At 35.2% G+C, this 18284-nt stretch overlaps 1 long non-coding RNA gene across 1 annotated transcript; it reads right to left on the bottom strand.

Moving 5' to 3' along the window:
- Window positions 1–14185: 14185 nt before the first annotated feature.
- Window positions 14186–16907, bottom strand: LOC149570969 (uncharacterized). Its single transcript, XR_016358381.1, has 3 exons — window positions 16721–16907; window positions 14333–14394; window positions 14186–14240 (listed from the first exon to the last, which is right to left on the bottom strand). It is a non-coding gene; the product is annotated as an uncharacterized LOC149570969 (long non-coding RNA).
- Window positions 16908–18284: the final 1377 nt, after the last annotated feature.

The following is an 18284-nucleotide window of genomic DNA, read 5'->3' as shown; positions in this document are numbered from 1 at the left end:
ATCCATTACATTTATTGGGCCATAAAATCCATCCCTATGAATATCAACATGTCCACCTAATACTACTTGCACAATAATTAACTCATTACATTACATCATATCGAGTTCTACCATGTGTACCCTTATCCAATTTTGATAACAATCTTAATTTGTGACTATTAGTAATATTCATAAGTGTGGGTGTTGATTCATCTTTCTATAATAATTGTCTAATTCAATTATACTAATAGGCCTTAAATATCATGAACCCATCGACATAGTTTCTAAGTTATGACATCTTGAGCCTTTATTCAATACGGTCTTAGCTTATCAACCTAATGTAATTCTAAATACGATACTTCACACAACAATGACTAAAATGTATACCATTCTCATTAAGATCTCAGGTTCATTATTGATAAGAAAAATATCAATCATGATGTAGTTAGATCTCAAAACCTTCTTACCATTGTTCTAACATAAGGTGTATGGTATCATTATATAATTCACATTCTATACACAAGAGATAGAAACATGACATCTGATGCAGAGAGCACAACAGAAGTGTGCTATATGGGCCTTCCAAAAAAATTTGAAATTATAGGTATGGATTCACATTTATAATCTTTTTCAACCAGTCAAATGAATGCAAGAATGATGCATCTTTTAAGAACAATTTCTCAACTAGGGCAGAATTTAAAACCCTTAATCAGTCATTAATAATTTGCATAAATGAAAGAATGAAACCAATCCTTTTTGTGAGATTCAATAAAAATGAGTCAAAAAAAATTTCTCCAAGTTATAGCCAAATAAAATCAAGGAAATAAAAGTTATTGCAATTTCCTCAAAACTATTCATATTATGATAGAATCTAACTAGTCTTCACTAAAACAGCCATAACTTCTTCCAAACGTATTGAAAATTGCCCAAACAAAAACCAAATAAAATATAACTCATATAAATTTCAAAAAATATAATTTTCAGGTATATAGAATTCAAATTGAGTTCACATCAATCAAAACATCAGAGAATTTACAGAAAAAATATAACCAGAAAACTAAAATATACATCAAAATGAATTTTCTTCCATTCAAAATCCTTCCTCCAACTTCTCCAACTTACAATTTCATATTTTGGAGACCAAATATATATAATTTGGAAGTACATTAAACTCTTCAACCAATCTATAACTACCCATTAACACCTTTAAACCAACTTTTAAAAAGTTGTCACCAAGTTGTAAAAGTTGTCATTACAATTTTGGCAACTTTTGAACAACTTTTACAATTATTATCCAAATGACTTCAAACTTTCCATAAGCTCTTGAAATATGATAAAAATTAATTTAAGACTTAAATTAAACCATTTCCTCCCTACTTTTATATTTTTGAGTGGTTTTCTCATACTTGACATTTTTCAAGACCTTGTAAGTCACTATGATTTTAATGGCTTTTATAGCCTTACAAAATAATTTGAATAAACTCCAATAGGTCCTTACATAAAATTGAAACCATATTAAACATAATTTAAAATATGAATTTATCCATGAGACATAAAATGAATAGGTGCTCCTACACCAACATCTCATTTCCTTATTCTTTCTAGCTCTAATAATATTTGTGTTATTAAGATTTATAATAAGGTACTAGGGAAGGGTCCTTACAAGAAGCCTATAAAAAAGTAGGAGCATAAATCTCGTAAACCAAATGCATCCTCCCATGTAGCTGACGACTCATTAGTAGGGTCCCATTAGACCTTTACCTACTCTATGGTTCAACCCCTGAGGGTCAAATCTCACTACTGCAGAATGTGAACCGGCTCCAAAGCCAGCTGCTTGTCCTCTACCTACAACACATTCCAATGAAGAACATGTATCACATCGAGAATATATTATCTAAGTACATAAACATGGAAAACATCATGAACACAAGCTAGGTTGGGCAGCAATGCAAGACAGTAGGCAATTGGACCTATCCTCTCCAAAATCTCAAATGGTCCCACAAAACAAGGTGCTAGCTTTGAACCCTTTCCATAATGGATTGGACTCTTCCATGGATGCACTCTCAAGAAAACTTTATCACCCACTGCAAACTACTTATCCATCCTATGAACATCGACATACTTCTATTGTCTATCATGTGCTGTAGACACATGCTCACAGATGCGCACTACCTAGTGCTCCGTATCTTGAAGCACCTCAAGACCCAACAGGATGTGATCCTCAAGAATTTTAAAAAAACATAATAAAGTACAAAAAACTAGATCAAACTCAAGGGTTATAATCAAAAATTTAAGTCACTTGACAAATCCAAAAGGTAGACAACTCAAATTCTTGCCCTACTTTTTAGGAAAAATGGTTTAAGGATAGGACGCCAGAAGGAAATTGATTAATGAAATTCATTTTACTATTTAAAAGTGAATATGGATTCAACTATATGGGGATTTTTATGAATGCTATCAAATAAAAAACTTACATCGAGAACTTACATTGAAAAGAACACTCAAACCTTACTATAAATTTAACTATGTATTTTCAAAACCAAACAAAACTACAAAACTACATTGCCTATTGTACATTTTCTTGTATGTTAGGTTTGGGGTTGACTTAGAGTGTTGACCAATTTTAGGATGTCTACCAGAGGTCCAAAGTATATTGTTTTGATGATGCCATGATTTTTTAATTATGTACTTGGTTTTGAATCAATCCTATTAGGACAATTGTATGAGTAAAATCTATTATTGTGATCAGTGATGCCTTTTCAGTAATTTCCTAGTTTCTTGCTTAAGGACTAAAGAGTATTTATGGTTGTATGAAACTTTCTATGTTTTTTGAAGCCTAGGGTAGGTTATCTGTATGTTATGTTGGGAAGTGGCTTGCAATGGAGGCTAAGGCCCTAAAGAGGTTAACAGGTAACCCATTTTAGGTTATTTTAATAAGTGATAACACTACATTAAATGGGAGTAAAATGAACTAATAAGATTTTTTATATTTCCTCATCTATGCCTCAAGTGCTAGAACAAACTAGGATGGGAGTAGAGAGGACACTCGGTTGTGACCTTGCTTAGTTAGTATGCCTTGTCAGTATGAAAGGATACTAGTTTTGCATAAAGTTACTAGGGGGCTAGAGTATTAAAAGACTAGCTAGGTAACCTTAGAGTTGGCTCATGCGATGACACTTTTCCACTTGTATAGTAGATTTCCTATGATACTTTGTTTGCCTCTGGGTTTAAATGTCACATGTGTATTGGTACCTTGAGTTAGATTGCTTTTAGGATTTTTCCTTGACCTAGATATTACTTTTGACTTTTGGGATTGTTATCCTATTTGGGACTTGAGACTATCTTCCCATCACGGTGGAAGTGGACGCTTTTTAGGTTACCATGAAGTTGGGTGGTAGTGCTTTTTACTTTTTCCATTAAGATCTGTCAGTTCGATGTGGTGGTTAGAGTTCCTTGTTTTGCATTTCCTTTCATTATATCTTTGTGTACTATGATGAATGGTTATACCTATTGTATTTGTTGGTGTAAATACATACTTTACTATTTACACTTACTTAAGTTTACTTAGGTTAATGCATTATTTAATTATTTTGCATTATTTTATTATTTTTTATTTGTGAGACACTTAGGAGTTTGCACACCTTTTGAGTTGTCATATAGACAACACAAGAGTACGCAACTCTTTTTAAGCACATAGTGTCTACAACATTGTTTTGTGTGTCCCACCCTTATAGGCTTATCCTCTCATCACCGCACTTACTTCTATGCTTAATGGAGAATAACCCATATCTGGTGGACATGTTCTTGGTTGTATGACATGTCATGATGCTAAATTCTATTCATTCTAGAAGCTCTCCTAAGGCCTTTATATTTAGGCACTCCTAGTGTACTATGAGGAACAGTTATTGAATACATTGTTATTCTGATCATACTCTCTCTCTTTGGTCTACTGTGTACTTGTGTTTGAGTTCTTAGTTCTTGGGTGAATTTTTCCCTTAGACAAATTCTTACATGGTATTAGAGCAACTTGGAGATTTTCTCATCACAAGCCCTTCAAGACCTCTTGCTTGCTTCATCACCTCAGCCTGAATTTGAAGAGCTGTAGAAATTGGGAGCATCTAGCACCAAATCTGACCTCGCCATTGCATTCGAAATGCTGAACCGATGAAAATCGACTATAAACTTGGCTACTTTGGCTCAAAGTTGACCGTGAGGCAAAAAAAATTTGTAAATCAGAACCCGGAGGCCCGATTTGTGGTATGGGTATGATCTTATTTTTAGATCTGTAATTTAATTCATTTTTCAGATCTGTCATTTTTCTCTATAATTTTTGAAAAGTTTTTTTGCAGACCCGAGAAGTGACACCTCAGATCTACCATTTGGAGGGATTTCTTATTCTGTGCACAAAATTTTTTTTTATTTCTGTTGTACTGCGTACTTAATATGCAGTAGGAAGAGCCATTCTTACTGGCGGCCAACAATACAACCGGCGGCCTAAGCCCCTCCACCAACCACCTCTTTATTTACATACCCATGGCCTTTTCATTTGATATAGTGCATACAGCACCCACCCACTGGATGTGGGATTAAGACTCCAACCATCCAGCACAGTTTTGAAGACTCTGGCAAGCGAGACAGGAATTTTGGCATGCAGCCCTGCTCCCTTTATTACTCCTGGTGCGATCTCAATCTTCTCAGTGATGGAGTTTATTTTCCTGACGGCTCTGATTTGAATGATGGAAAAGGGTTTTAAAGATCTCCAGCATGTTGCCCTTCCTCCTGTTGAACTTCCAGCGTAGTGTCTAGTTTTCTTGTCCGCAATCTACTTTATTCCGGCCCGCGATTTAAATCCTCCTGCATTGCACTTTTTTTCGGCGACAACAGATTCAATTCTAGCACCGATCTGATCTTCTCGATGAAGGACTTTCGCACCTACAATTTCCTTGACCTCTGTGAGCATTTCTCGGTGTCACCTTCGTTATTTTCGGGGTCGCAGTTCTTCAAAATTTGGCAGTGACAGTTGAAACAATTTCACGGCAACTGTATTAAACTTTTCGATAACTACTATTTGAATTTTCGGCAACTACGTAGACCTGGAGGATATTCTAGCACTTTTAAAATCTCCCACCCAACTCAAACACACAGACGTATAACAGTCTGCCACACGATAAACTTTTTGGGCCGAATTCTCGCCCACTCGCGGCCTGTAAGAAGCTGCCACGTGGCATATCTGCCACCATTGCAGACACGTCAATAGACCTAGTACTACCACGTCACCTGTGGAAACTGGGCTTCTTTGCCACATCATCGTACAATTTTTTCCATGTGTCACATCCATACAGTACAGATAGCTGAGTCATCAGACATGTCACCAAATCAACTTTTTTTTGCTGACATCATCTTTTCTAAGAGTTAAATTTGACACCTGTCTGAACGTCATTTTCAGGCATTTTATAACTGCTTTGATGGTTGTTTGACCTTCAAATTTAGCATCGTAGTTTTCTTTCCAGACCCCTCTCCAAATTGCTTTCAGTTTGGCAGCCTAACTTTGCAAGCTCATAACTTGGACATCCAGACTCTGATTCAGCTGCAATTTTTTTTGACATCAGGTAGAACTTCTTGAATTTTCTAGTGGTGCTATTTTTTTTCAGGTTTTGGTGCATAGATTTTGCAAAATTTGCATTTTTTGGCGACTGTATCTGCATAATCCTGCTTTTTGCAACTTCAGAAGCTCCGTACGGGCACATCTGGTCACTTTTTTAGGTTTCATTTTTTTTGAAAGTGCGTGTTTTTTTGTCTACTTTCTAGATCTGAAGTTAGATTCTAGGGTTGTGTGGACCAATTTCTCACTTTCAGAGTTGGGCATTTTCTGGCATTGTAAAGGTTTGATTCTTTTTTAGAATTTTTGTAAATATAAGCTACAGTGCTTAAGTGACAAATTTCATCCTTACAAGGTAGTTGTAAAATCAAAATCAGAAAGTCCACTTTGTTAATTTTGACAAGTGGCCCATTGTAAATGCACTACTTATAAAGTGCCAAAGCATCTTTTTTTTTTTTTTTTTGGGGGGGGGGGGGTCTTTTGATTGAGTGAAAAGGGGGGGGTGTATTGTGTTTCTTGTGTCTCTATCTTGTGCTCTTTTCATTTCTACATCATGGGTTTTAAATGTCCTCCTTTAACTTCATGCAACTATTCTACATGGAAAGATATTGCATGGAGTAGATTAATGGAAAAATGATATAGTTTGTATGTTGATGGTACAATTACCCAACCTACTGATGCTAAAGAACTCATTGAATGGAAAAGACAAGACCAACAGTCTTTAGGTGTAATTAAGAGTTGTGTACATGGGGATCTTCTCTTTCACATTAAAAATTGTTCAGAATATAAGGAAGCTTGGGATAAACTTGAACAGTTGTATGGTAAAGTGGATGAAGAAAAGGGATTTCAGATTGAGGATGATCTACTTCTCTTGGATCCTAAAAATTATGACACAATTCATGATTACATCATTAAATTCAATGAATATAGGGCACTTCTAAAAGATTGTGGAAATCCCATGAAGGATGACAGGTTGATTCATCACATCCTAAAGAAGCTACTTTTTGAGTACGCTAACTTTGTTTCGAGTTTTAATACTCACAGGTTAACCATGGGATCTGCTTACCAGAAGCCTTCCTTTGATGGATTTGCAGACATGTTGAGTGTTGAACAATCTCACTTGGTGGATTTTGGCCTTCTCAAGTCATCTAAGACCAAAGCCTTAGTGGCTAGTGATGATCACAAATCAACTCAAGGGGGAAAAAGCAACGACAAGAAGAAGCAGTGGAAGCAGAAAACACAATCTAAGACACAACATGACTCCTCTTAACAAGGCAGTTCTTCTTCAAACAAGAAGGGAAGTAATGAAAATAAGGACAAACTCTTTTGTGCATATTGTAAAAAGCCAAATCATGACGAGCATCATTGCAAGACAAAAAGAATCAATGAGTTAGAAAATCTACTCAAGAAGAACAAGATTCAAGTGCCAAGTACTTCCAAGGATTCTACTCCAACCTCTTCAAAAGGTAAAGGTAAAGCACTTATGGCCAACAAAAATTCTTCTTTGGAATGGATACTTGACTCAAGTGCCTCTTACCACATGGGTTCTTCAAAGGAAGACTTTTCTTCATTGAAGTAGTCAAAGGTACCCCACATCTTCATGGGAGATGATGCTAAGATGGAAGTTGAAGGGAAAGGACATGTAGAAATGAAAGATGGGGAATTCAAAGATCTTCTCTATGTTCCAAATCTAAGCTCCAATCTCCTATCAGTTTACCAAATCACTCACCTTGGAGATGGTCATAAAGTTGAGTTCCTTCCAGATTTAGTGATGGTGCAAAGTCTCAAAGATGATTCATTGGTTACAGTTGGGAAAGTCAATGATGACAAGAGGATTTATTCCTTCTCCCACTTTGTGCCTAAGAGTCCTTCTCAAGCCTTGTTAACTCACTCTACTACACAAATCAACTTATTGCATGAGCGGTTTGGTCACCTTGACTTTCGCACTCTTCAGCAACTTTTCTCAAAATGCATGGTCAAAGGTCTACCCAATATCAACTTTTCTAAGGGAGAGTGTTCATCTTGTTCTTAGGATATGAATCTCAAGGAGAAGTATGATAAAGGGAAGTCTTCTCAAGCTCCAATTGTTCTTCAGCTAGTTCACATGGTATTAGCAAGACCCTTTGCAGTGACTTTAGTCAGCCAAGGTCGCTACATACTCACATTTGTTGATGACTTTTCAAGATTCACTTGGGTCTTCTTTCTTCATCATAAGAATGAAGTGGTTCAAAAGCTTCAAGACTTCAAGACTCATGTTGAACACAAGTCAAGGAAAGCCATCAAAGTACTAAGGGTGGACAATGAGAACAGATATGTAGAAAAAAGACTTTAGAACTTTTGCAGAATTAAGGGGATTGATCTTCAGAACTCACCAGCATTCAGTCTGCACAAGATAGATGTTGCAGCTATGAGGATTAGAACTCTCAAGACCATGGCAAGTTGCATGATAAAGGCCAAGTCTCTTGATCCTACACTTGAAGTTGAAGCCATTAGCAGTGCTACTCACATACTTAACAGGTCTCCTCATCCACCCTTAGATGGCAAGACTCCTTTTGAGGCATGGTGCGGCAGAAAACCAGTTGTGAGTCACCTTATAGTCTTTGGTTGTCCAGCTTGGGCAATCCTTTCTTCTAGGAGTTGCAAGGCACCGACATCTAGGCCTGGTACCTTAATTGGTTATGAAGACAATGTGAAGGCTTACAGACTAATGGATCTAGAGACTCATGAGATTTTTTTGGAGAAGGATGTTCACTTTGAGGAAAGTTCTCCCAGCTTGTCCTCTACTCCTCTCCGCACATCATACACGGTGGAAACTGATAGTGACACCAGCAATAGTGCTTCAACAGGTTCATACACATGGGGATCTATCGACAGTTTCAGTCAGAGGTCACATCAGTCCTGTCCACGTGCTTACATTGCCACAGTGAAAGGTCCAACACAACATGGTACATCTTTTCTTCCAGCTCCAGCTTTACATGACTTGGGAGACAGACTTGAGGACTTACATCTTCTCATTGATGATGATTCTTCTACATTTGTTGCAAGGGCTCACTTTGACCCTCATGTCCATTCTCTACATGATCAATCTTTCGAGATTGGCGTGATTGTGGATCCTTATGAACAGCAATTAGTGGAGGGCTCTTTGTCAGTAGAGGAGATAGATGGTTCAATGGAATAGGTTCAGCAGACATCCTTGATAGATCTGCATTCATTCTTTTCAGAAAAGTTGGAAGGGGTAAACTTTAGCATTAGTATAGGGATACTTGAGCAGGTTTTAGGGCCAGCACACATCTTCAAGACTGTACCTTTGGCATTGTTTCTTCCTAACAGGAGGAACATCATTCTGCATTCTTGGACTAGCTTCTTCATCGAAGCGGCTTTCACTTGTTGGCATTCTTCTTTTGGGGGGGAGCCTATTTTGTCTCTCTTCCTTCTTTCATTCTCTTATGTGTATACTGGATGTATGTCATAATGGGGGGGTCCTGATTACTCCATCCATCGATGCATCCTTATTTATCTCTCTTTTTGGGAGAGGGTTTTTCCCATGAGGTTTTCCCTCTTTCCCCGCTTTATGGGAAATTGCATCTTCATTATGTACATGGGTACCTAACATGGCCTAGTAGCCGAGACCCATTATGCATCTTCATCCTAGTTTGTAAGCTTAAGGGCATTCCCCTAAGTTGCACTTAAGGGGGGGTCCTGGTGTAAATACATACTTTACTATTTATACTTACTTAAGTTTACTTAGGTTAATGCATCATTTTATTATTTTTATTTGTGATACACTTAGGAGTTTGCACACCTTTTGAGTTTTCATATAAACAACACAGGAGTATGCAACTCTATTTAAGCACATGGTGTCTACAACATTATTTTGTGTGTCCCACCCTTGTAGGCTTATCCTCTCATCACCGCACTTACTTTCGTGCTTAATGGAGGATAACCCATATCTAGTGGTCATGTGCTTGGTTGTATGACACATCATGATGCTAACTTTTATGTATTCTAGAAGCTCTCCTGAGGCCTTTATATTCAGGTACTCCTAGTGTACTATGAGTAATAGCTATTGAATACATTGTTATTCTGATCATACTCTCTCTCTTTGGTCTACTGTGTGCTTGTGTTTGAGTTCTTAGTTCCTAGTTGAATTTTACCCTTAGGAAAATTCTTACAGTATTGTATTTTATTCATGATCTTAAAGAGACAATGTAATCTATTTTATGATGTATATTCTTTCAGCCTTTCATAGCCTATGACCTATACAGTGGATGATCGTGCATTCTGATTATTGCCAAGTGGCATTTGGGACAATTGTATATTATTTAAATTTATTTTTACTTGTAGTTATTATTTAATATGGATGTGTTATACATTAGTTTTAGTATTAATTAAACTTAAATGGGATTTAATGTCATGAGACCCTTAAGAATTGTAATTGGTTTTATGGTATGTGTTTATGTGTATGTTATTGTTTCTACTATTTTATATCTATAGTTGTTATGTTATTATCTTTCAAAAAAAAAGTTTAGCAAACTTAGTGAAACTTTAGGTTAATTTCTTTTGGGTTCCCTAGTGGAGCATTACACTAGTTGCATCATCAATATATGTAACATAATGATAAGAGCCACCAAGGGAAGATACCTGAGATGTTCCAGATACATCAGTATGCACAAGCTCTAATTTCTTATTTTTCTTTTCCTTCCCACTCCTCACATAAATCACTCTCTTTTGTTTCTCATACACACAACTTTCACAAAAATTCATATTGATGCATTTCTGACCTGGTAAATTTTTCTTTGAATGAAGTAATTTAATACCTTTCTCATTCATGTGCCCAAGTTTTTTGTGCCATAGATTTGTATTAGAATCTACATCAATCGTTTGTTCTCCCTACTCAATTGCAACAATTGTTCCTAAACATTCATTTTTCTTTAAAACAATCAAAGTAGAAGGAACAGTATGACATGTACAAAGATATAAGGTGCCTATTTTTACACCTTTTTCTACTTCAAGAGAACCTTTTGAAACCTTCCAATTTTTATCATTAAAAGTAACTACACAACTATTATCACCGAGTTTCCCTGTTGAAATTAAATTTCTACTCAACCTTGGAACATGTCTAACCTCATGTAAAAGCCAATGATTCCCATTATGCAACTTAATCTTAACTTTTCCCTTTCCAACAATCTAACAAGGTTCATTATCCTCCAAATAAACAAGCCCAAAATCCCCTTTGACATAATCAATAAAATAACCTCTATGTGGTGTAGCATGAATTGAAGCACCAAAATCTAAAACCCATGAATCATCAACATTTTTTAAAGAAAGAAGAAAAGCATCCTCTTCAGTTATGTTACTTACTATATTTGCCTCCTTATTCCCTTCTAGTTTATCTCCTTCATTGTTCTTTTGAGTCTAGAAATCTTTCTTCTTATGCCCTAGTTTTCCACAGTACCAGCAATCTCTTAGTCCTTTGGATTGAGACCTCTTCCCCTTTGATTTTTCTCTTGATTTCCTATGATTTCCATAATTACTTCCTCTCTCAGTTGTTCTGCCTCCTCTTTGTACATTTAAAGAACTTCTTGATTTAGATCCACATGAGGTTTTCCTACAAGTTTTGTCACTCAGAATAACACCAATCACATCATCAAATTTTAGGGTATTAGACCCAAAAATAGAATTATTCACATCCATTACCAAGCCATTCTAGATTTTAAGAAAAGAACACAAAATCAAGAAAGCCCTAATTTCTTCATTGAAATTGGCATTCACAGAAGATAAATGACTAGTAATAGTATTAAACTCATTTAAATGATCTGCAATAGATCCACCTTCTGCCATCTTCATATTTAAAAAATGCTTCATAAGAAATGCCTTGTTTGAAGCAGAGGGTTTTTCATTCAATTTCGTTAGGGTTTGCATCAACTCTTTTGTCGTCTTTTCTTTTGTAATGTTAAATGTCACCAATGGTGCTAGGCATAAACAAATGCTTCTAAGTTCCTTTCTATTTAGAATCTACCAATCCTCCTCTATCATAGTTCCATGATTCTTTGCTTTTCCTTCCAATGGCTTCCATAAATCCTTCCGATAAAGATAGTTGTCCATTTTCTTTTTCCATAACTGAAATTTCTACCCATTAAACTTTTCAACCTTCAGCTTAACCTCATTTGTCATCGCTCCCACTCAACCATGAGACCTTCCCAATCCCTAGGCTATGTCCATCAAACAAAACATCCAATATTATTATTATCTAGTGATTATAATGTGCAATCCCTTACATCTCAATATCATCGCAAGAAGCTACAATATCAACATACATCATGAAATCTCTAGCCCTAAGCCATTTTATACAGACTTTTTTCCACTTACAAAATTAGGGCTAGAATAAGTCATCCAATACAAAAAAAATAGCCAACACCTTTACAATATAAGGTCATTTTTGGGTTCGAGCATGCTACCCCCTAAAACCCCTACGAGGGCATTTCCACTCGACACCACCATGTACTATGATAGGGAGTGCACCTGGGGCACTGCCCCCAAACCCCCATAGAAATAATCTAGGGAGAAATTGTGTTGAATAAACCTCTGAGTCTGAATAGGCTCCACATCACAATACTTCTAAGGATTGGAATTGGGGTATGTGTCATAGCCTTTGTCGAAGGTTGTTTTTCCTCTAGAATGTGTCTAGATGAAACCCTAAAAAAGAAAAAAGAAAATTGGAGAGGCAATTTTCTTTGAAGGATTATACTTTTCTAAGAAGGATTGAGAACCAGATTTCAATCCTACTTCATGTTGCCCAACTCATTCTCATTCTAGGTTACTCTAGTCAATTTTTGGGGTACTTTTGGAGTATGTGAATGAGAATAGGAAATTTCTTTGTCCATGTCACATGGTACCAAGGCCAATGTTAAATGTAAAAATAGGTCATGTCTTATGTACTATATATGTGTAATCATGTGCAAGATTTGAGAGAATTTGACCATGTTAGTGCATTTAAGTGGCCAATTTTACCATCATTTTAGATGGAAAAAAAAAATATAAATATAAAATTTGTATTGATTAAGATGTTATAGATTGATTTCACATCATAGTTTAATAGCCTTTTAAAGCCTTATTTTCAGCCAAACAACTAACATATGAGAACAATTTCCTCAAAACTAACATATTAACTAACTTATTTACTTTAACTATTAATTTAAAAAATTGTAGTAATTAAAGTAATATTCTAACATTATCTCCTTGTTGCATTAATCTAAACAAGGGTGGAATGTTGCAAGAGTTGAACACAAAAAATTTAAACATACTTTGATGAAGCACCTTCATTAATCCTCCTTGTTTAAATCTACGAAACACCTAATTGACCTCATTGGTGGATCTCCCAATTCCTCCAAATGTGTCAAATGGATTCTCCAATTATATGGAAACAATTCCTTATCTATCAATTACAAAACATCAAGTAAACATGTATACATTAAAAACAAGCTTAATAATCTCAAGATGCCAACCTCCCTCTTTTTTTATGCAATTCATGAGCAATCTCAAGATGCTAGCCCACTTTTTTCTTCAAGGACAAAAAATCCCTCCTTTATTGTATAAAAACTCAACCAAACATGAAAATGTTAAGTGCACTCTAAAACCTCAAGCTCTCAATCCCAGTCATTTTGTGGGTAACACTCGCAAGTAATCTTAAGATGCTAAGCCATGTCATTTTGTGGGGAACACTCACAAGTAATCTCAAGATGTTAGGCCCCCTCTTTTCTTTAAAGACACAAAGGATGCATAACGCCTTTGTTTATTCATAATTGATGAACAATTTTAAAAATAAAAAATTCATAAATTGCTTTCAACTTCTTGTTCCTTGTGACTTGAAATTCCATTCAACTTCTCATTCCTTGCGACTTGAAGTTCCTCCTATCAACATTGTCACTCATTTTTTTCACCTTTGTTGGTTCACTCAGTGAGTGATGAAACTATCATTGTAGATGTAAATAGAAAAAAGATATAATATTTATATTAGTCATAGTGAGTTTACAATGTAGTTCAATAGTCCTTTGAAGTATTGTTTTTCAAGAAGACAACTAATCTATGTTCCATAAATTATTTCCTTAACTAAATTATTTTATTTAATTACTAATATAAAAATTTATCTTGTAAACTTAATAGAAAGATAAATTAAATTAATTAATTCTTTCACTTAAATTTTGGAAAGAAGATATTTGGAAGTCTATTTTATTTCAATATTTATGAGTACTTACTCCTACTAATCAACAAGGGCTTTGGTGGAGCTTGAGTCCCTACCTTCTGTTTCATTGGAACTTTATAAAGTTTGTAGTTGAAGTCCATTTTTTTTGGGTACATATATTAATTTAGAGTCATACGAATTACATTTGTTTGTTGTTTTATTTTCATGATAAAAAAAGAAGCTATATTCACTAGAACTGTACATATATTACTTTAGAGTCATACAAAAATACAGTTGTTTTTTGTTCAGTTTTCATGATAACAAAAGAAGTTGTATTCACTAGAACTATACATATATTACTTTAGAGTGATATAAAATAAAGTTGTTTGATGTTTGGTTTTCATGATAACAAAAGAAGTTGAATGCTGATATTGTGTTCGTGGTCTTTGTATAGTGTTGCTACCTGTGTGTTGATTGTCCCTGCAAAATATCAAAGTGATAAGGTCAGAAATGGAGATGGAGCTGTCTATTGTGAATGTACAAAGAATGTTTAAATGTTATTGTTGTGTTACCTTAATGGATGGAAAATAGTCATGGCCAAAAACTTTTTGGGATTATTGAATGTTCATGTACTCTGAAATTGTTAAACAGGAGTTAGTAATAAGAAGATTTCTATTTATTGTTAATACAAGCATTATGCAGAAAGAAAAATGTGTTTAACTTACACTAGCAGATTCTTTTGTTATTGCTATTATGGAGTGGTTCATTGCAAGAGTGAAATTTGTGTGCAGCTCAAAAGATCGCATAAGATGCACAACTCTTGACATGTTTTTGGTGTAGCTATCAAATTTGAATTTGCAAAGCTCAGGGAAGTGTTCTTGGAGGAGGTCTCTATGTAAGCTGCATTCAATAATGTCATCTTCTATTTGTATGATGCATTGGAGATATGGTTGGAAAATGTACAATGTGCTTTTTCCACATTTGGTGCAATGAGTGGTTGTTGTGTTTCTCATGGATGTTACAGAGATTGTTTGATGGCAGAGCATGCATAGGGGTTGGTATAGTGAGGAATGAACATTATTTGTCTTCAATGTGAGTGTCCCTATTACCTGTGAATAGATTTTTGTTCAAGTTCAAGGTCTAAAGCATCTCTGGTATGGTCTATAGCATCCATTGCCTACAAGAATATGGAATATGTCAGTAGAAACTGGTAAGTCAATGGTCTGATGAGATTTATTGTATGAAATTTGTGTATCATATACATCAAATTTGCTTGCTATAGTTGGTGTTGTAGTGCAGGAGCAAAGTGGTTTGTCCAATATGTGTCTAAAATAGTGTGGATAGTTGTTTCAGGATTGATGTTCTTTATCCATATATGATCTAGTAGGCTTCATGTGTGTGTTGTAGGCTTATCAACCATGAGCAATAGGTTGTGGTCTTGCATAAAATGATGTAGTTGGGACTGTTGTTTTGTTTGCTTAAACATATCAATGTTCAAGTTTCCTGCAATAATTAGTTTTGACTCTACTAGTAATGTTCTTGTTATGGTTTCTATGAAATTGGAGTTTCAAGACCACTTTCCATTAGTTCAACAAGCATTGTGCATGATTGTGACAACATCACTAAACCAGGTATTACAAACTGTAGCAGCAGGTCATCAACGGCAGGGTACACTACAGTGCCTATTAATAGCGACACATATTGAATTCACTGTTGCAAGAGTTGAAGGCTTGAAGGGGTCCCCAGTGCCCAGTCTAAAATCTGACAGCATACGAAGCAGCACCAAGAAAAAGGAAAAGGTGGGTGAGCTATAGCAACATCACACAAAACCATGATTCTACCCTTTCTAACTCTACCCAAAAATAAATCTTATTTCTAAAATCAATGCTTCCATAACAGATTTTGTGTAGAAAACTATGAATCTATTGTAGGAATGCTTCGATAAATCCATGATTCAATCGCTTCTAACTCTTTCTAAAGCCCCATCAATCTACCATTTCTCAATATTTGGCTCTGTTTTTAAGTCATAATTTCATCATTTTAGAACTTCATATAAAACAATGAAAAAGTTAAAACACCATTTCTAAGATTTTTAAACCTATACACAACCATGATTTCATCGGTTTTAACTTTGCATAGATTATTATTTGGAGACAAAAGCTCGATTCGAATGGTCCGGAAACGCAGCAATGACATAGTTGAGATATCATTAATTTTGATTGATGTTAAATGCAATGTTAGACAAAATTTTGTGGCTACAATTTTATTGGGAATCTAATGACCAAATGCTTTGCCCAAAGTTGTCGTGATGTGTTTCCCCTCTATTTACTCACAGATGCATGCCCTAATAAATCGAAACAGTTTAAAATTCATCAGAGTTTCATTTATTTAGCAAAGGATTTGTTCATATTGTAGAAAAGTAACACCTAATTTATGAAATCATATACCCAGTTTAGAATTGCTTCATGCTGTCACATTTCAACGAAAATTTGGCTACTCAAATGGAAGGGCAAAACAATAATTAGTTGTTCGTGTACCAATCTTACTAGCAAATTCGGCCAACAAAATAATATAGAATCCTATCGTTTTCACATCAATGTATCTACCAAGGCTTCCAATCCAATGCCCGAATTATTAAACCTTGTAATTCAAAAATACTCACCCCTCCCACATTTCAAAACAAATTTATCATTACCCAAATGAAAGGGGTGAAATGAAAACAGATTTCTTGGTTTAGTCACATTCGAGTCTCAAAATTTGTCGTAAAACTGACAAAATGACAATCTAGAACTCAAATGATGGGAAATTAACATTAGTGAAAATAGAAACTTCATTGCTCATAGCAATGGTGAACGATGATCAAATGAGCAAATGCTAAAACATAAATTCCACACTCTTGACAATGTTCTTCAGACCCTCGTCACAAGAAGAAATACTAGATAAGAGTTTATGGGCATTACCTCAAAATCACTTGATGTGTCAATGAAACTTGAAACCGCCAAAAACCCTATATTCAGCTTCTCTACAGTGGAACAATTGATCGCCTTTGAAAACCCTTCACTATTTTTAGCTTGTGATATTGCTATCAAGATTTAACTATGTGATTTTGAGTCAAACTCATTGACCCATGTTTCATGAATAGTGATTCAACATGAATCCATCTCTCATTAGAATAAATGGAACACTTAGCACTCATTGAATCTAGGTGATGCTCACATCCTGGGAGGTCTCCCATCCCAGTACTACTCCAGCCTGAGTGCGCTTAACTACGAAGTTTCCTCCATGGTTAAACCCAAAGCTTGCAACCCCATTTGCCTACAGTCAATGGCCTCTCCAACATATGCAATTAATTTATGTTCTAGGCTTTCTGACATATAATAAATTCATTTCTATCCTTTGCAAATGGTGGTAATCAATGCGTCTTTATATCATACTCCATCTGCTCTCAAAATTTATTCCTATTTTTAAACTTGACAAAGCTTGAAAACCTCACTAATTTTCAGTTCCTCCAATTAGAAATTAGGAATAATCATATCATTTTTATTTTTTAAATATTGCCTCCAGGAACTTTACAATATGACATCGCGTAGCCCAAAGAAAAATGAAGAAATGAATCAGGTTCATTGAAAACATTAGATAGTCAGGGACTAATAATCAATAAAGAAGATGAATAATAAAGAATAACTTATAGAAATTGTATGACCTGGCTATACGGCATATTAGATTCCAGCTAAGCGAAGATGAATAATAAAGAATAACTCATAGAATTTGCATGACTTGGTGATACAGCATATTAGATTCCAGCTAAGCAAAGATGGGAGACATAACAAGAGAAGAACACATCCTTTATATGTGACAAGTGTCCTGCGTTGTCCGGTGGCGGGGCCATCTTCGTTGAGGAAGTGGGGGAGGAAGTACCGGCTGAAACGGTGACTGCCACCTTCATTCATGAACGACATATGCAGTATGTCGCACAGCATGGATTAGCACGGTATTAAATAGGATTAAATCCAAACTCAATTAGTAGAGGAGCCCTTAATTAAAGATCACACGCTTGGCATTGACACTTAGTGTGGGCCCTCAATTTATAACTCTAAATTGTCTTTGTTTCTATTTAGAGATTTAGAAATTGTGACATGAATTTAAAAGTTTAATTTAGGAAACATAGCTACGAGTGACCTATATAGGTGTGGAGTTCCAATTTTCAGTTGATATTCAGAATGAGTTTTTTTTCAAAAATAGTTTCTTCTATTTTTATTTTATATTTTTTTAAGTTTCTTGAAACTTTTTATATTATTATTATATTTATTATATGATTAATTAATTTTTTTTCTAATTAAGAGTCTATTTTCTAATTTTTTAATTGTAAATATTTTGGACAAAAAGAGGGGTGAAGAATTATTAAGACAAAATGAGAAACAAAAAGAAGAGCTCAATAAGGAGCTCTATCCTTAGCAACAAGGTCATCTAACTCAAGAGATAGGTCTAAGGGAAGTTGCCCCCTATACACAATATTCCAATCAT

This window comes from Cupressus sempervirens, chromosome 2 (assembly GCF_028749045.1).
Source record: "Cupressus sempervirens isolate cs-2001-9-10 chromosome 2, ASM2874904v1, whole genome shotgun sequence".
Lineage (NCBI taxonomy): Eukaryota > Viridiplantae > Streptophyta > Pinopsida > Cupressales > Cupressaceae > Cupressus > Cupressus sempervirens.
The sequence above is the reverse complement of the archived record's forward strand: the minus strand, read 5'-3'. Positions and strand labels throughout refer to the sequence as shown.